The sequence below is a fragment of the Saccoglossus kowalevskii genome, chromosome 5, assembly GCF_978046115.1.
Source record: "Saccoglossus kowalevskii chromosome 5, keSacKowa6.1, whole genome shotgun sequence".
NCBI classification, from domain to species: Eukaryota; Metazoa; Hemichordata; class Enteropneusta; family Harrimaniidae; genus Saccoglossus; species Saccoglossus kowalevskii.
Window position 1 is genome coordinate 34,600,238 of NC_140645.1, and position 14,696 is coordinate 34,614,933.

The following is a 14,696-nucleotide window of genomic DNA, read 5'->3' on the forward strand; positions in this document are numbered from 1 at the left end:
CACCTAAATCTTGCCTTTTTTAAAACAAAACAATCATGTATACCTTAATGTTTTGATATTGCAAATAGCTTTTCATTATGTTCTGTTGAAGAGCTAACAGTGCGGAGCCAAAACTGTCTCAATTTTAAATCGCGAAAACATAATTTTGGAGCTCTGAGCGCTCACTTTCATCTATACCTAAATCAAGTTTAATTTCATTTCAAAGTACCGATTTGGTATACAACATAAACCTTTGCAAAGGAAACTGTGGTTACTTTATTATATTATCTGTAGACTGGTTAAAACATTATTTTAATCACTGATATTCAAACTCGACAATTGATGAGGGGGTCAAAGGTTTAGTTTGTTTCTTGTGAAAATATTACACCATGTTGGTGTACATACAATATGTTGGTGTACATACAATATGTACATACAATCTGTTTCACTGTGATTGACGAGTTTGTTTCCAGACAGAAAATATAATATAAAATCCTAAATAACACAATAACAAAATTGTTTTCAGTACTATCTTGGTTTCTAATATCCCAATCTTGATAGAATAGAAGCTAGACAGAATCTTGTGAATGTTCGTCTGAATGTCTATCAAAGATATATACATACATAGCAGTAAACATATGGGTTTATTGCTTTGTTATTTATAAAGACATGTGATATGCATTAATTAAACTACCTACCGGTGTTAAAGTAAAAACATTCTAATTTCCATTTCTCGTAGTATTCATTGGGATCCGAAAACGGTAGATTTTCCTTATCTAAGAATCGTGCAGGTATATTCAACTTCACAACTAGTCCCTGGTTTATTTTAATCCCAGTCACTAATATATGTCTTATAGGAGCGGAAGTCTTCTCACCAACGTAACGTCGAAGCTTCTCCAATGTATCGCGCATTGGTGGATCCAGATTCCCATTTGGAAAATGTACCATGAATGATTCGTATTCCTTCACTAAAACAAATTGGGCGCACAATATTGCTATAAAAGTCAATTAATGGATTTCAATTGATGTTAAACATTCATGTAAGGTCATATTTCGAGTACACGCGATACTAAAACAAATCATTATTTTCCAGCGTTTGGACTTTGGCAAGGATATATATTTATTTATATAACATGAAATTAAACATAATATATTCAACATTATCATGAATGACATGAGAAAGCATAAGCAACATATTGAGTATACAATAATCCATAGCCTATGAAAACGTGAAAAGAAAAGAAAATTAATAATACTGTTAATAACAGCATTAAAACACTATTTAATATTAAAGGAAAGACACGAAAGAGTAAATCTATTGATAAAACACATATACAGTGTGGTTTTGTAAAATCCCAATTCATAGAGTATACTGTGTACTTACAAGTCTCATAAGACCAATATTGAATGATGGAACACTTTCTCTGATTTTCCTTAAACGTGTGCAATATTTCCAATGCTATTTCTTTGTTTAGTTTTTCTAAAACATGGTCCATGAGGTGGAGATTCTCGTGATGGAACAGACATTTTTCGTCCAGGAAGTGTAATAAGTCAGTCGACGTGATACCCTCATGTGATTTTAAAAGACCACTTATACCAATATCTAGATGACAAAATAAACTCCCACATAACATTATCATTTATAAACCTGAATATGCGAAGATATACAAAAATATTATTTTTGAAGCGAACTGAAGCTAATGTAAATTAGTTATTTCCCATGATTCGCGAGTGCATTTATCATCGTTATTGTCTGGAACTAAAATGCAATAAAGTAATTTAGATGTATGTTTTCATTGTATTTTATTCAAATTTTTTCTCATTCTATTTTAGCATATGGTCGTCAGTCAGCTGTGACACCTACATAACATATCTACATATATTATAATATGAGGTTATTACGAGGTTACTGCAAAGTATACTCTAAGAAAGTATGCGGTCGCATCGACATCCGCTGCGCAACTGTATATACTCCGCTATACTGTCTTCGTGCATACTTTCAGGTATCCTCGTAATAACATCATATTATATAGTAGTATTAAGACGGCACGCTATTATCACTTGCATGTACCAGCATGTATTTGGTCAATTATCTTCGCAGTTTCATCCTGAAGACATCTCGAAAGTTGTCCTATACAGAGTCGGAACCTCTCTTCGAGCATATCCATCCTGCTGCTCACACACTCAGTGTTCTGTGTATTAATATAAGATCAAGTGATTGTTTCAGATCAATTGAAACAAAGATTATATTACGAACATCACAAGATTAGGTATTCACAAAGTTACATGTACTGTCTTGGCACAAACTGTTCAACGTTGCTGACTTATATTACGCCCCAAATAAGGGGATTTCAAAAGTTGGAATAGTTCGAATAAAGAATGTTTGACAGTCGAACATTTTGAATAAATGTAATGAGCGTTAACCTAATATGTATGCAATAGCAGCCCTGTTTCGTGTTGGCATTACAAATTGATGATTTTTACATTGAGGGTTGGTATAACCAATGCGATGTATTTGCATTTGCAAATTGGACCTTATCATTATCAATGTTTTCGACATACATTCGGTGGTATACATATATTTATATTAAGTTCAACACCCACATTCAATTGAAGACGTCCCTAACGCTGCACGCCAATGTGTTTATTTATATTAAGACTAATACATTTGTAGAAGATTGTTTTGACCTACCGCCGAGTGACGACAGACAATCACAGAGAATATAAAGGGACGTGTTATGAGTTCCACATTCGGTTACAGACGTTTGTTCTGCAGCTAAATATATATATATATATATAAAGTAGTGTTCTATTCTCATTTATTTTGAATAGCACTATTTACTTTTCTCATACAGCTGCAGGCGCATTTAATAGGCACAGTTAGTATTCCCGCGAATTGAATTCGATAAAAAAATAAGACGATCGACTTCGAATTGAAAGACGCATGGTAGATGTATGCACATTTTTTGTAATTCATTGTTTGTACATCGCTTGACCACGGCAATCGACATGGCATGCCAACGCGCTGCCTTACCACTGAGACAACATATAGCAACTAGATGGTCACGTACGATCACGGCAATTGACTCGCCTCATCATGTTCGAAATTGTAGAATAATTCCATCAACTCAGAATAATCCCCATTCAAATGATCATCATCAGCATGAAAAAATGTCTAATTTTATTTTAGTCACCATCAGACTTGAATGTGTGGTGCTAACCGTACGTTTAGCAAAATAACCATACAAAATTCCAATAGTTACAGTGTACTTTTACCATGAATGGTAGTGTCTTTATCTGGTTATTGGTTCAGAAAAAAAATATCGCAACTCAAAAGCAGTAAATCCTGTTCTATGTCAAAACAAATTTCATTACCAATCCAAACTAATGTTGTTTATCTTTGAGATAGTGCCAGAATTATGATATGCAAATACGTCTAAAATCTTTAATTTTACATTTCCTCTCATTCTTCTTGCCATAAGCCTTTGTCATGTCATCTTGACCGTAATAAATGTGCTCAAACGTAAACGTACATATAAGCTTATGTATTAAAAAAAACATTAGCAAAATCGCAAAATCATGAATTCAAATATCTAGCTCAGACAAATGAAGGAGGATTCTTAATGGAATCATAATTTCTAAAACATTGTTGCTACATGTGCTGAGCGATTTGCAGTAAATTGTACCCAATAAATATATAAGAGTCCGCCGGTGATTACTTATGCGAGCTGTCACGAGAGTGGGTGTAAAGAGAAGTTTTTGCAGTTTATTGTTTTACAATATTAAACGCATACTAAATGATTCACATACAATAGGCTTTAGTAGGTTACTGAATAAACCACGATCATAGCGTCACACTGCTGTATTATGCCGTAATTACCTCAACTGAAACTAGTACATGGTAGAACTACATGATGTTTATTTAGTATTGTCGATTTGACAATCAGATTGACGCCGTTCACCACTGACAACCGATCTACATTTGATCTGAAAGTTGAAGTCTAACTACCTCCTCAATTTTAAAAGTGATTTATTCAAGACCTGGGACTCAAATCCGGTCTCTTTTGATCACTCAATTTATGGAGCGACAACAATACGGACACACTTGAGCAGTAATGTTCATACAATACATGCCTTACAATAAAACATTAAACAGCAGGAGTAAGGAAATGTGTCAAGTATTTCTAGAAATGTCCTTAAATATATCACAAGTTGTAGCTACTACATTCAGTTCAGTTATTGTAACAGAAAATTACTTAAGCAATACTGTAAATGATAGAGAACTACTTCCCTCGGAGTTTCTGGCAGTAAAATCGCGGCCTTAAGTAGTTGTGAGCCAGAAACTTGTTGGTGGTAGTGGTTATAAAATACATAATCTTACCTGAATCCTTTGGTTTCACTTTACTTGTCCAATCGGTTGAATATCATACTTATAGATTGGAATGGTAAAATGTCTTGCATCCGTCATCAACAGCCTCAGCCTCAATCGATTGTCTGGCGCAAATGAACGACTCGTAGGGTCTATTAAACTAATGACTTTATACTGGGAATATACCATTATCGTGTGGGGGTGAATGTACTTTACAGATGAGGCCAGTAATGTAGTAAAGACACTTACGTAATGACAATATACACCACTGCAGAATGCGTCTATTTTTTTCTGAAACACACAATTAATTAACACATCGAACGCATTTTATAAATACGTTTTAATTAATTCAAATATACCACAGTTCACCAAACCCACCTACACATGAAATTGAATATCATATACGTCCCATGACCATTTACTCCATAATGGCAACTACTTTATCAAAATTCAGACGTCTGGATGCTCTTCAGTGATAAGTGCAAGCCTGATCTAAGTCAAATGGTGTCAAGGTCATTTTTGGAACCTGTCAACTGTTAAATAAGAAGTAGTATGATGAGAATATTTCAACATTATCCTAAAACTATCTTATAATTGTTCTCTGAGTGAGGTCGTATTCATCATTGCTGAAACGGGAAAATCTGTTAATCTGTAGTGCCCAAAAATAGCAACGTTTTATGTGATGTCGGAACGCTTATAATGCAACCCAATCATGGATCATATGTCTTTGGTATGATCAACGTGTTTCAGTCGTTACTGCTGCTGCCTTACTTATATAGTGTAATTATAATTAAATTACTGATAAAATAACGTCATTGTGGAAAATTCTTTCAAACACTGATAATGAATAATAGTTATAAGGCAACTGTGTCCTTACGCTGACATAGCTAATAGTACAATAAAACTCATAATCCCGCCCACCTACTAAATAGTTAACCTGGTACCACTGAGTACAGAATGGCGTCATACTATCGATTTATGGACGTATTCTCATAAATTAACGACTCTAATAAATTCAAGTGACTGTTTCGCGAGTAGCCAAACAATATAAAACACTTGACCTGTTCTGAAATAAACCTCGTGACTGACCTTATTTCCAGCAAAGCCGCAAAATGACCGCCAGATGATACGAAATTAATAGTGGTTGTAACACAGTAGTTGAATTTATTGATCAGCTTAATCATATTTGTGGCCTACACAAAATAAAGTCTGGCATATAATTTACCTTTGCTGCCAATTTAAGTCGTTGCATGTGCTGGTATGTGAAGTACCTGTAAATCCACCCCAGAAGGAAGTACTTGAAAATATTGTCGGCTTTGTAGGAGTGTTTTGGTGAAATTTACCGGCCGCTTTACAGCATAGCTAGGGGCTATAAATATCATAATCTAGGTGAAATAGCAAACATTGTGGTTTTTGTTGTTGATTGCCTGTCATATTATTATCTTCGGTAATGATATATACTCCCATTTTCCTTTCCTATTTAATATCTCCATGAATGGAGGGTAAACAACGCAAAGTAGTCATGTTGGCTAGCTAGCCTTGTTGAAAAATCACATTGATAATTTTTAGATAGTAGTTTCGAGTGTATATGCTAAAAATAATATTGCTGTATGTGGAAAAACGATATCAACCAAAGTAAACCAAACTTGTATTTATCCTGTTGTGGGAGGTCTTGGAAAATTCTATAATGGAATAGAGATCATTTCCGCAATTTGAATTATATCATTGGTTAAGTTAAACCGAGACGAATTGTTATATGCTCGACTGACATTAACTGCAATCCATATTTACTAATTCACATATAACAATGAGGCAAATCATACCGCATTTCTTAAATGATTTTTTCGTATTTTGACATAATGCAGGTAGACACAGAAAACAAAATCGTTTGGAGGAGATGATTTTTTGCATCTGTTTAGACATGATGGGTATAACCCTTCATCAAAATCAATCACAAAATATAATGAATATTGTGTGCAATATGATCGGTGTATACTTACGGATAGTTAAAATCCCGCTGAACGGCAGCCGTCCTATTTAGGAATTCATCAAATGTCAAAATAATACAAGATTATATAATAATAAACCCACTGCAACTACTAAAGGACAGTTTGAATGTACTATTAAACTCCAGGTTACGTCAATGAAGGCTTTATTATTCGATCATGGTATGATATGAGCGAACAAAAAATACAAACTATTTTTTATGTATTGAGCGACATAATGCAAAATAGAGCCCAAATTACACAATTAGTCAGTTCCTTAAATAGCTTACTGATAAATCCAGATGGGCAGACCCATTCTTTGCATGAATTGATCCGGAGGGCCGTGTTATGTTAGCGACTTCACGTTCGCACATTCCAATCACACGCTGTTAGACTATTGTTTAGAATCAACATGTTTAGGGTGGAGATTATAAACATATATAACAGAAATTTGATAAATAGATTCTTTACTTATTGTATTTAGTAGTGGCAACTTTGCAAGGCTTTAACCGTGAGGCACATCACTGGTAATCACGTGATCGTGTCAACGACTGCAGCGATTGGCTGATCGCATGTTTACTCTGCCACGCCTTAGTGACTTGACTTTTTACCAAACGTGGTATTAAGAGTTTGTTTCAGGGGTGGGTGATACCAAGGTGGAAAATGGATGCACATATGGGGTTAATTCCTTGAATTGCAATATAGAGGGTTCAGGCTGAAATACAATATATAGTGTTTTCATGTTTCGTCTGATATTTCTGTGGTATTCTGCTGCTGTAAATAATGCACGATTTGTTCCCAAATTCAGTATGTTGTGTACATTCCAGGGTTATTCGTTTTTTGCTGAAAACACCCCTATTTATTAATGGCAGAGTCGGATAGTTTCACTCCCACTGGAAAAATCTATGTTTCAATCCAAGGAATGTCACTTGCTATTAATTGCATAGAAGTGCCAGTCTTTTATTTTCTATTGTAATGTCAATTTCTTGCGATTACTCGGAAAATGAAGCTGTAACCACAAACCGTCTACTAGGTAAAACTTGTTGTAAGCACCGGTTAGGCAGTCTTGAACTATGTATGTAGCAAGCTGAGAGATATATCCAATCTTATAGATTTCTCATTGTTTGGTAACTATTTGCTGCAAATGCAACAAAAAATCAATATAAACATATTACCCACACAGCATTCTACAGGTTACTTGTATTATAGACAGTTTGTAACCTTGGTTAGAGGACGCTGGAGAGAACGGTACAGCGAGTGGTTACCTCGAACGACTGCTTGTGTGAATAAAGCTGGACTATCTGTAATGAACTAATGTGTGTCAACGTTTCTGTTCACAATGATATATAGGGAGAGATGCTACAGCTGTGATTGAGGAGATACTCGATAACATGAGGTACAACGCTTTGTATTTTGAACAATTTATTTTTGTATTATTATTCAACTTCGTCAATCATGGACTTGTTATCATGTCATATCAAATATTGTTTTGGAGCCTATGGCTTTGGTAGGAGTTATTTTGAGTCTTGTGGGCAGCTAGTAAAACACTGTGTTCATTTAAACATAATCTATTATTATTGTATATTTTAATATTACAAACCTGTTGTACAATGGTGGTTTTGTGCAATCCATCGATGGACAGTTGACTATTATACAATAGGCATAAGTAGTTTTCAGATCAAATAATCCTAGACGTCATACGGCACCAGTTGAAAATTAAATCTAAATGTACTACCTTTAGGAATGACAGTGTTTTGTGATTCGATTTTGTTTTCATATAATATCAATAACAATTCGCTTTCCTTTTCTACACCATCGTAATGGAGTTAAAGGCACTTTGCAAGTCATACTATAATCTACATATATATTTAATTTTATTATAGAGTGATTATAGTAGCAGTAGAATGGAAAATTGTACATTAAAGGTAAGGTTTGATGGTTTTTTTTTAATTAAAAAACACATTTGTTATTTGTAACCAGGGAAAGTTATTTAGTTGAGATTAACCTTTTTTTGTTATTGTATACTTCCTACTAAAGCATGTTCAGAATAAGCTTTGACATGTTAGAGAAACAGAGCAAGGGTAGGGTGGGCTGTGGTTATATATCTGTGCCTGTCAAAACGAATTTTGGTTCGGAACCATGCAGTAAAATAGAAATTATTTGCTGGCCTGTGAAAAGTTGTTTTGCGTAAGGCAAGATCTGTGTGATGTAGGAACTTCGGTCTCACGAGGTAAGTCAAAGTTCAGAGTGACGTCAGTAATAATTTCCTGTGTTGTGATGCTTTATGACAAGACTACTAAGATTCTTGTATTATAGGGATCGGTATTATACCAATTATATATCAAGAACATTGAGGGTAGCATTTTCTAGTGTGACACGGATTTCCGACATAAATGGGGAGTGTCAGCAAAAATAATAGATTCTAGATCCAGATTGTGCTTACGTATAACTTATATTGACTGAGTTTTACGCCTTCGCAGGAAGAGTAATACACTATAGGTTCACATGAAATAAAAATGAAAGAAAAAATAAGCATCGATAGTACACTGGTTGTAAGAGTTAAATGTGCGTCGTCATAACAACCACTGATAGCGTCGGCCAACGATTTCACACAATCACGTTCATTACATAGTAACCTGCACTATAGCAAAATTTATATCCCGAGTTGAGTAATAAGTGACATTCAATCAAATATAACTGGTACTGAAAATATGATCAAAACAACATAAAAAGCGAGTATCTCGAAGCAAATAAAGTTCAATGTCTATGAAAGTTATCGTTCAACAGCTTCATTGATAACACAGTACAGCGTGTAGCATGTAGCGGCGATGGCATCATGACTTCTAAATGATAGAAACGGAACTACAATCTTGTCAAATCAATTCTTTAAAACATACTGTACAAATACTGAAACGCTGGATTACAGATGCAAATAATAAAAGCGAAAATAAAGCAGTTTCTGAACGGCCATAGTGTAACATTAACCTGAGTTTCACGCCGTCGAGCAGGAAGAGGCCCAAGTAGGGGATTTCCCTGGCCACGTGTCTCGGGTCAATCACCTCTGGCCGCATGGCGTTGCAGACGGATCGAAAATAGAACAGGGGTTGACTACTCTGTTCTATATGAGTGTGCAGGGAAATATTCTGTCCCGTCGTGGTACGCTCATTCCTTGCATTTTGGTAATGTATAAATACTAATAAATACAATAAAAAGGGGGTCCCAAACAGCTCGTCACACTAGCAATGAGCACTTAGTTACTTAATTAAGACCCAAAAATAGGATGTTTGCACTGATTGCGACTGCATTTTGTGTGTTTAGCAGCTTTCGAAATTACATATAGGAATTATTTTAAGGTAGAGGTTTTTCACCGAATGTGTGTCGACAATTTGAAGACAGAAATAAATTGGTCATGTTAACCAAACGGCAAACATGTTTGTCTGACATCATTTTTTCATAGAGATAAATATGGACAATTATGAGTAATACATATTTTTGCAGTGTGTTCGCAGTAGTGTGCAGTGCAGTTATTTGTTCGCATACACCAATTCACATAGTTTGTATATCACCTATGAACAATATAAGGGAGACATCATGTATGCGAGTGTGCCTGATGTAGTGAGAATAATAGTCTATTCACCTGTTGTTAAATTATTGTTTGATATCCCTTACCGTTGTTCTGAACTGTAAAGCATAACATATTAGGCAGAGAAAGATGTTCCCTTATGTACTATGCATGGACTTTGTTCTCTCTTTTCAAAGTGCATAGGCAATAATGGTCTCATGCCACTAATTAACCAATGGCTGCTCGTAGCCTCAATTTAAATGCCAAGAACCAATGAAATTTTTTTAATATTTTTTTTCTCAGATGCTCCCTGTTTGAGGGCGCGATCACCTGGGTCAGAGGTGAGACTATCATGTGGTCTTTTGTTTACTACTTAGCGGCTGTGTACCTGTGGGATTATTATGTGTGTATTTGGATGTTCTAATCTTGGTGTTTTTCCAGTGATTTCTCTAGGTGCAGTCCAAATACAGCAGATGTGTCTTGTTTACCTGAGTTTTGCAAGAGTCTGAGCTGGCCAACATGTGTTTTTTTTTTCATGTGGTTGATTACAGGCATGTTGATTTCCCATTTTAGAGCTATGTTTTCAACTTTATTTATTATTTTCATATAGCAATCTCATCATATTTTAACATTGTCGTCTATGGAGTTTCAATTAGTGGTATGAGCATTAATAGGAACATGACGCTGACCTAGTTTCATGAAGCATATACACGGATGTAGAATTCCTATGAAAAACATCCACTAAGGATATTTGAAACAAAAACCAATTCGAGATACATAAATGAGAAAATCTAGAGATATATCAATAAAGTAAAAAATAGTGCGTATCGAAAGTGGTCTTGTGAAATGCGCGATTCCTTAATTTTGTGTTTTGTGCCCTGCACTAAATCCGACAAACTCCAGCGCTTTTATATATATTGTTATTTTTTCAATTATCATATAAATTATGTTATCAATGTATTGATTATATTTGACCGTTTTCTCCATAACTAATTCATAGTAACAATGCATAATACAACAATCAACGTTGTGAAAGTTCATTTGGTATTAAAAACAGCTTTACTAAATAGAAATTAAAGTCGACAACAACCAGATCATACATTGTAATACCTAAACTACTTAAACTAATGTACTTGCAATCAATGCTGTAATGCTTGTTTTTCTTAGAAACCATAACCATGACCTTTTCCATTATAGTTATGCTATGCATGCTACGTATGGCTTCCATTTCCACTCTTGAGTTAATGCTCCTGCACAAAGGATAAATGCTCAAACTCCGAAATAGATGCACAAGTGTTTGCTAAATTTGTACAATGCGATGTTGGTATATGCCTTAATGCATAGATGAAAAAAAAACGAATCCATTTTTCAAATATCCGTGTATGATTTCCATAATAACCACATTAACTATAGACAAAATATCTACAATATCACAAAAAAAAACGCTAAAACAATTATAACAATTATAATGACGGAGAAATGTCCATAATAGTGGTTACGCTGTATTTACAGTGACCCCGGAGTTGGGCTAGCCTATTTTGTAGTCAATGATCATCGTAGGTGCACCGTTAGTTTAGGACGGTGTATGTAGGCAACAACGGCAACATAGGTACACTCCTAATCTTGGTATTGTCTGAGAGACAATTCCCACGTCACATTATACCAGGGATACTAATGGCAATTTATTTTATATTACATTATAGCTTGGCCGTTGCCACGTAATCTAAATATTATGACCGCCACTAAGTTGCGAATGTGTGGATTAAAGCAAATAAAACGACTTATCGAAGGTCGAAACTTATCGAGGACCAACAGAGTTGATAAATTGTCGTTTGACATGTCGCATAGTTGAAAACCAGATATTAGAATGATAGATTGTTTACATTGCATTGTATTTCAGAGGACTTTATCAAAGAGTGCCGATCGAGACACATGTAAAATCGCATATTCTTATCTTGAGCCGAGCCACATACTACATTATTTCCCAGTGACTGACAGACAATAATTGTTTAGCACCAGTGACATTGACAAGGTTTGAAAAACACCGACGCAGATATCCTCAAATTGATTGTTTAACATATAGTTAAATACACTAATCAACAAATCGTCACTACTTTTTGTTTCAAATGAAATGGTGCTGTTCTTGTTTAATACTGCCATCAGTGTTCATACAAAAACTCTTTCGTTTGTTTGTTTGTTCATGTTCCTGATTGGCTGCATGGAACGTACACACGATTGTCGTTCTCAAAAGATGTGGCACTTCGTTCTAATTATATACTCACCATGTCATTGCACCTGTTAACTGTAGTAAAGGTGAGTGAACTGTTTTGAACGGCTGACGTGCATTGTCCTGACGTGGCCAAATCGTGGAATCATTTCACTCAGTGCAAGTTGCCATTTCCAAGTAAATAAGTATATTTGATAATATAGAACATAAAATTTTATTTTCGCTATTTTAATGGGCGGTAGAACCAATGTCGTTCGCGTGCAATTATAATACATACGATTATTTAATAAGCAAGTAGCCATGAATATTGTTGAGCTTCCAAGTAAGTTGGTCGACCAAACGAGTACTAGACGTGAATAATCTACAACACAAACACACATAACTATTGGAAAACATGGAAATAATAATAAAAAGAAAAGTAGCTGCAACACAACAGTGCAAAATAAAACAAAGCATTGTTTCTTTCATTCAAAGGTTCATCTCACTTCACGAAAACAATATATTTGTCGCTGTGCTAAGTACATACTCAGGCACAAACCACTTTACTTTCATAGCTTTGTAAGTTTTAAGGTGAGAGATGATATGTTCCAGCAGCAGTTAAAATCCTGATAAACGTCGATCACGACGATGTGTCATGTTACGTCGATTACATCTTTTCATCAAAAGATGCACATTCGTATAGCCCTGTTTGGTCAATAAAAATACATTTTTTGGTATGCGAAGTGGCCCAGAAAGCACCGATGATCAGTTATTATCTGATAACATGTTATGTCGTTTGACACACGTTATAAGGCGTGGCGATAATTCTTAGATTTTTTTGTAATAGAGATTGCGGTGTCTGCAGCCATACATTTTTTTTGAGTTGCGGAGGAATGGCATCCATGATTGTGATTGGTAATACTGGTGCGAAAACAGGATCATTGATATACGTGGCAGTTGTGGAGGTATTGGCAACGTGTCTGAGAGGGGCATATCACGGCAAACTGATTGCTTGGAAGATGTGGCAATTTTAACATACATAATTCCAGATATAAAGTAATGAGGCCCAACATCTGGAAACAGAAACAACTGACGAGTAAATCCAAGTATGACGATATTTGTTGATTGATGCTTCAATGCGGAAATGTGTAACTATAATTTAAGCAATATGGAAAATGTTCCCATCATTGACTGTTCTTTCTGTAATTGGTTAGTAGAATAGTGTATGGTTTATACAAAACATAGAAGGTAGTAGGACAGGACAGAGGATGGGCTTGAAATCAATTGGCGGTTTCCGAATTGATAGCATTTACGCGCTTGTGCATATCGCGTGGGATCAACACACCGTAAGGTAGGACGGATTTTGTACGTTCCAAACGCGCAGAGTCGCAGTGCTCCGAATTACATCAATGTTTCCAACTTGCAACGTAAACATTCCCCTGAAATAAAACTGCCATCATCTTTAAACTAACTCGTACAGCCTCTGAAAATTGACATACTGTTCTGCCTAACGAGCATGCAAAATATCTTTGGGCGTAATATTTTCATATTTTTGCGGGTATTTCGGGAGTTGATAAACTATGTCACGGTCATATTTACGCTGTGAAGCACACACGTACCATCTCTATTTCAGTTCATTTTCCCTGAAAAATCATCTTTTTCAACTGAAAATCCAGGTTTTTCAACTGCCTTAAATAGTTCATCTAGCTGCTATGTTTTGTACCCACCCACACTCACTCCGCCAACAACTGTTTACAATATGCCGTTGACTTCTTCCGGGTTGCATGTCTACCGGTGCTCATTTGACTTTTTATATTTTGTCCTACCCCCGGCCGATCCTAGGTAGGTTACGCATGCGCAAATAGAATCACACAGCGTCTGGCGCTAATTTGGAATTCGGGAATTAATCCCTGCCGGTGGTGATGTGAACGAAGTATCGCTCACATAACTAACCACTGATCTACAATATATAACGTATAGTTAATATATCTACCCAATGGTCTAAATTTGTATGATGTAAAGTTCGTATAACCACCGAGGTTTCTACAATTTATGATGTATCGTTTACATAACCACCTAACCTTCAAGATAACACTAATTTCGACGCGTGGTTCACGTTACCACCAAATGGTTTACAGGTTTTGAAATAACAATTTCGGTGGGTGGGCAACATGTCTACCATTAAAAGTATCAGCACCCATGTATCGTGGCTTATTCTAGTGCATACGTTTCAGTCGTAGGGATTTCGTCGATCTCCTTAAAAAAAGGACCTCGCTATTCAACCCACAATCCTATTACGAAACATGGAAAGATATGACAACGGCAAATTTGTAATAAGCCTAATTAATTAAAGATTATAAATATTAACCCTTATTTATTGTTTTCATGAACTTCCCGTCACATTTTGATTGAAATAAAAATGTTTGTAACATATATACATATATTATCCTTCGGAATTGAATATAATATTGGCTACATTCTTTAACGAAATATCTAAAATTTCGATATTTTTTGTATCATAATTAGGTGTAAAATGTTTCATTCCCTAGCGAGCAAGGCGAGAAAAAAACTGCATTAAATACATATACTGTCTTT

The 14,696-nt window shown here is 35.3% G+C and overlaps 1 long non-coding RNA gene across 1 annotated transcript; it reads right to left on the bottom strand.

The window, feature by feature from the left end:
* Positions 1-1,448: 1,448 nt before the first annotated feature.
* LOC144342556 (uncharacterized) lies at positions 1,449-4,482 on the bottom strand. The gene is made up of 3 exons (XR_013418787.2): positions 4,361-4,482; positions 2,051-2,171; positions 1,449-1,582 (listed from the first exon to the last, which is right to left on the bottom strand). It is a non-coding gene; the product is annotated as an uncharacterized LOC144342556 (long non-coding RNA).
* Between the last annotated feature and the right edge of the window lie 10,214 nt (positions 4,483-14,696).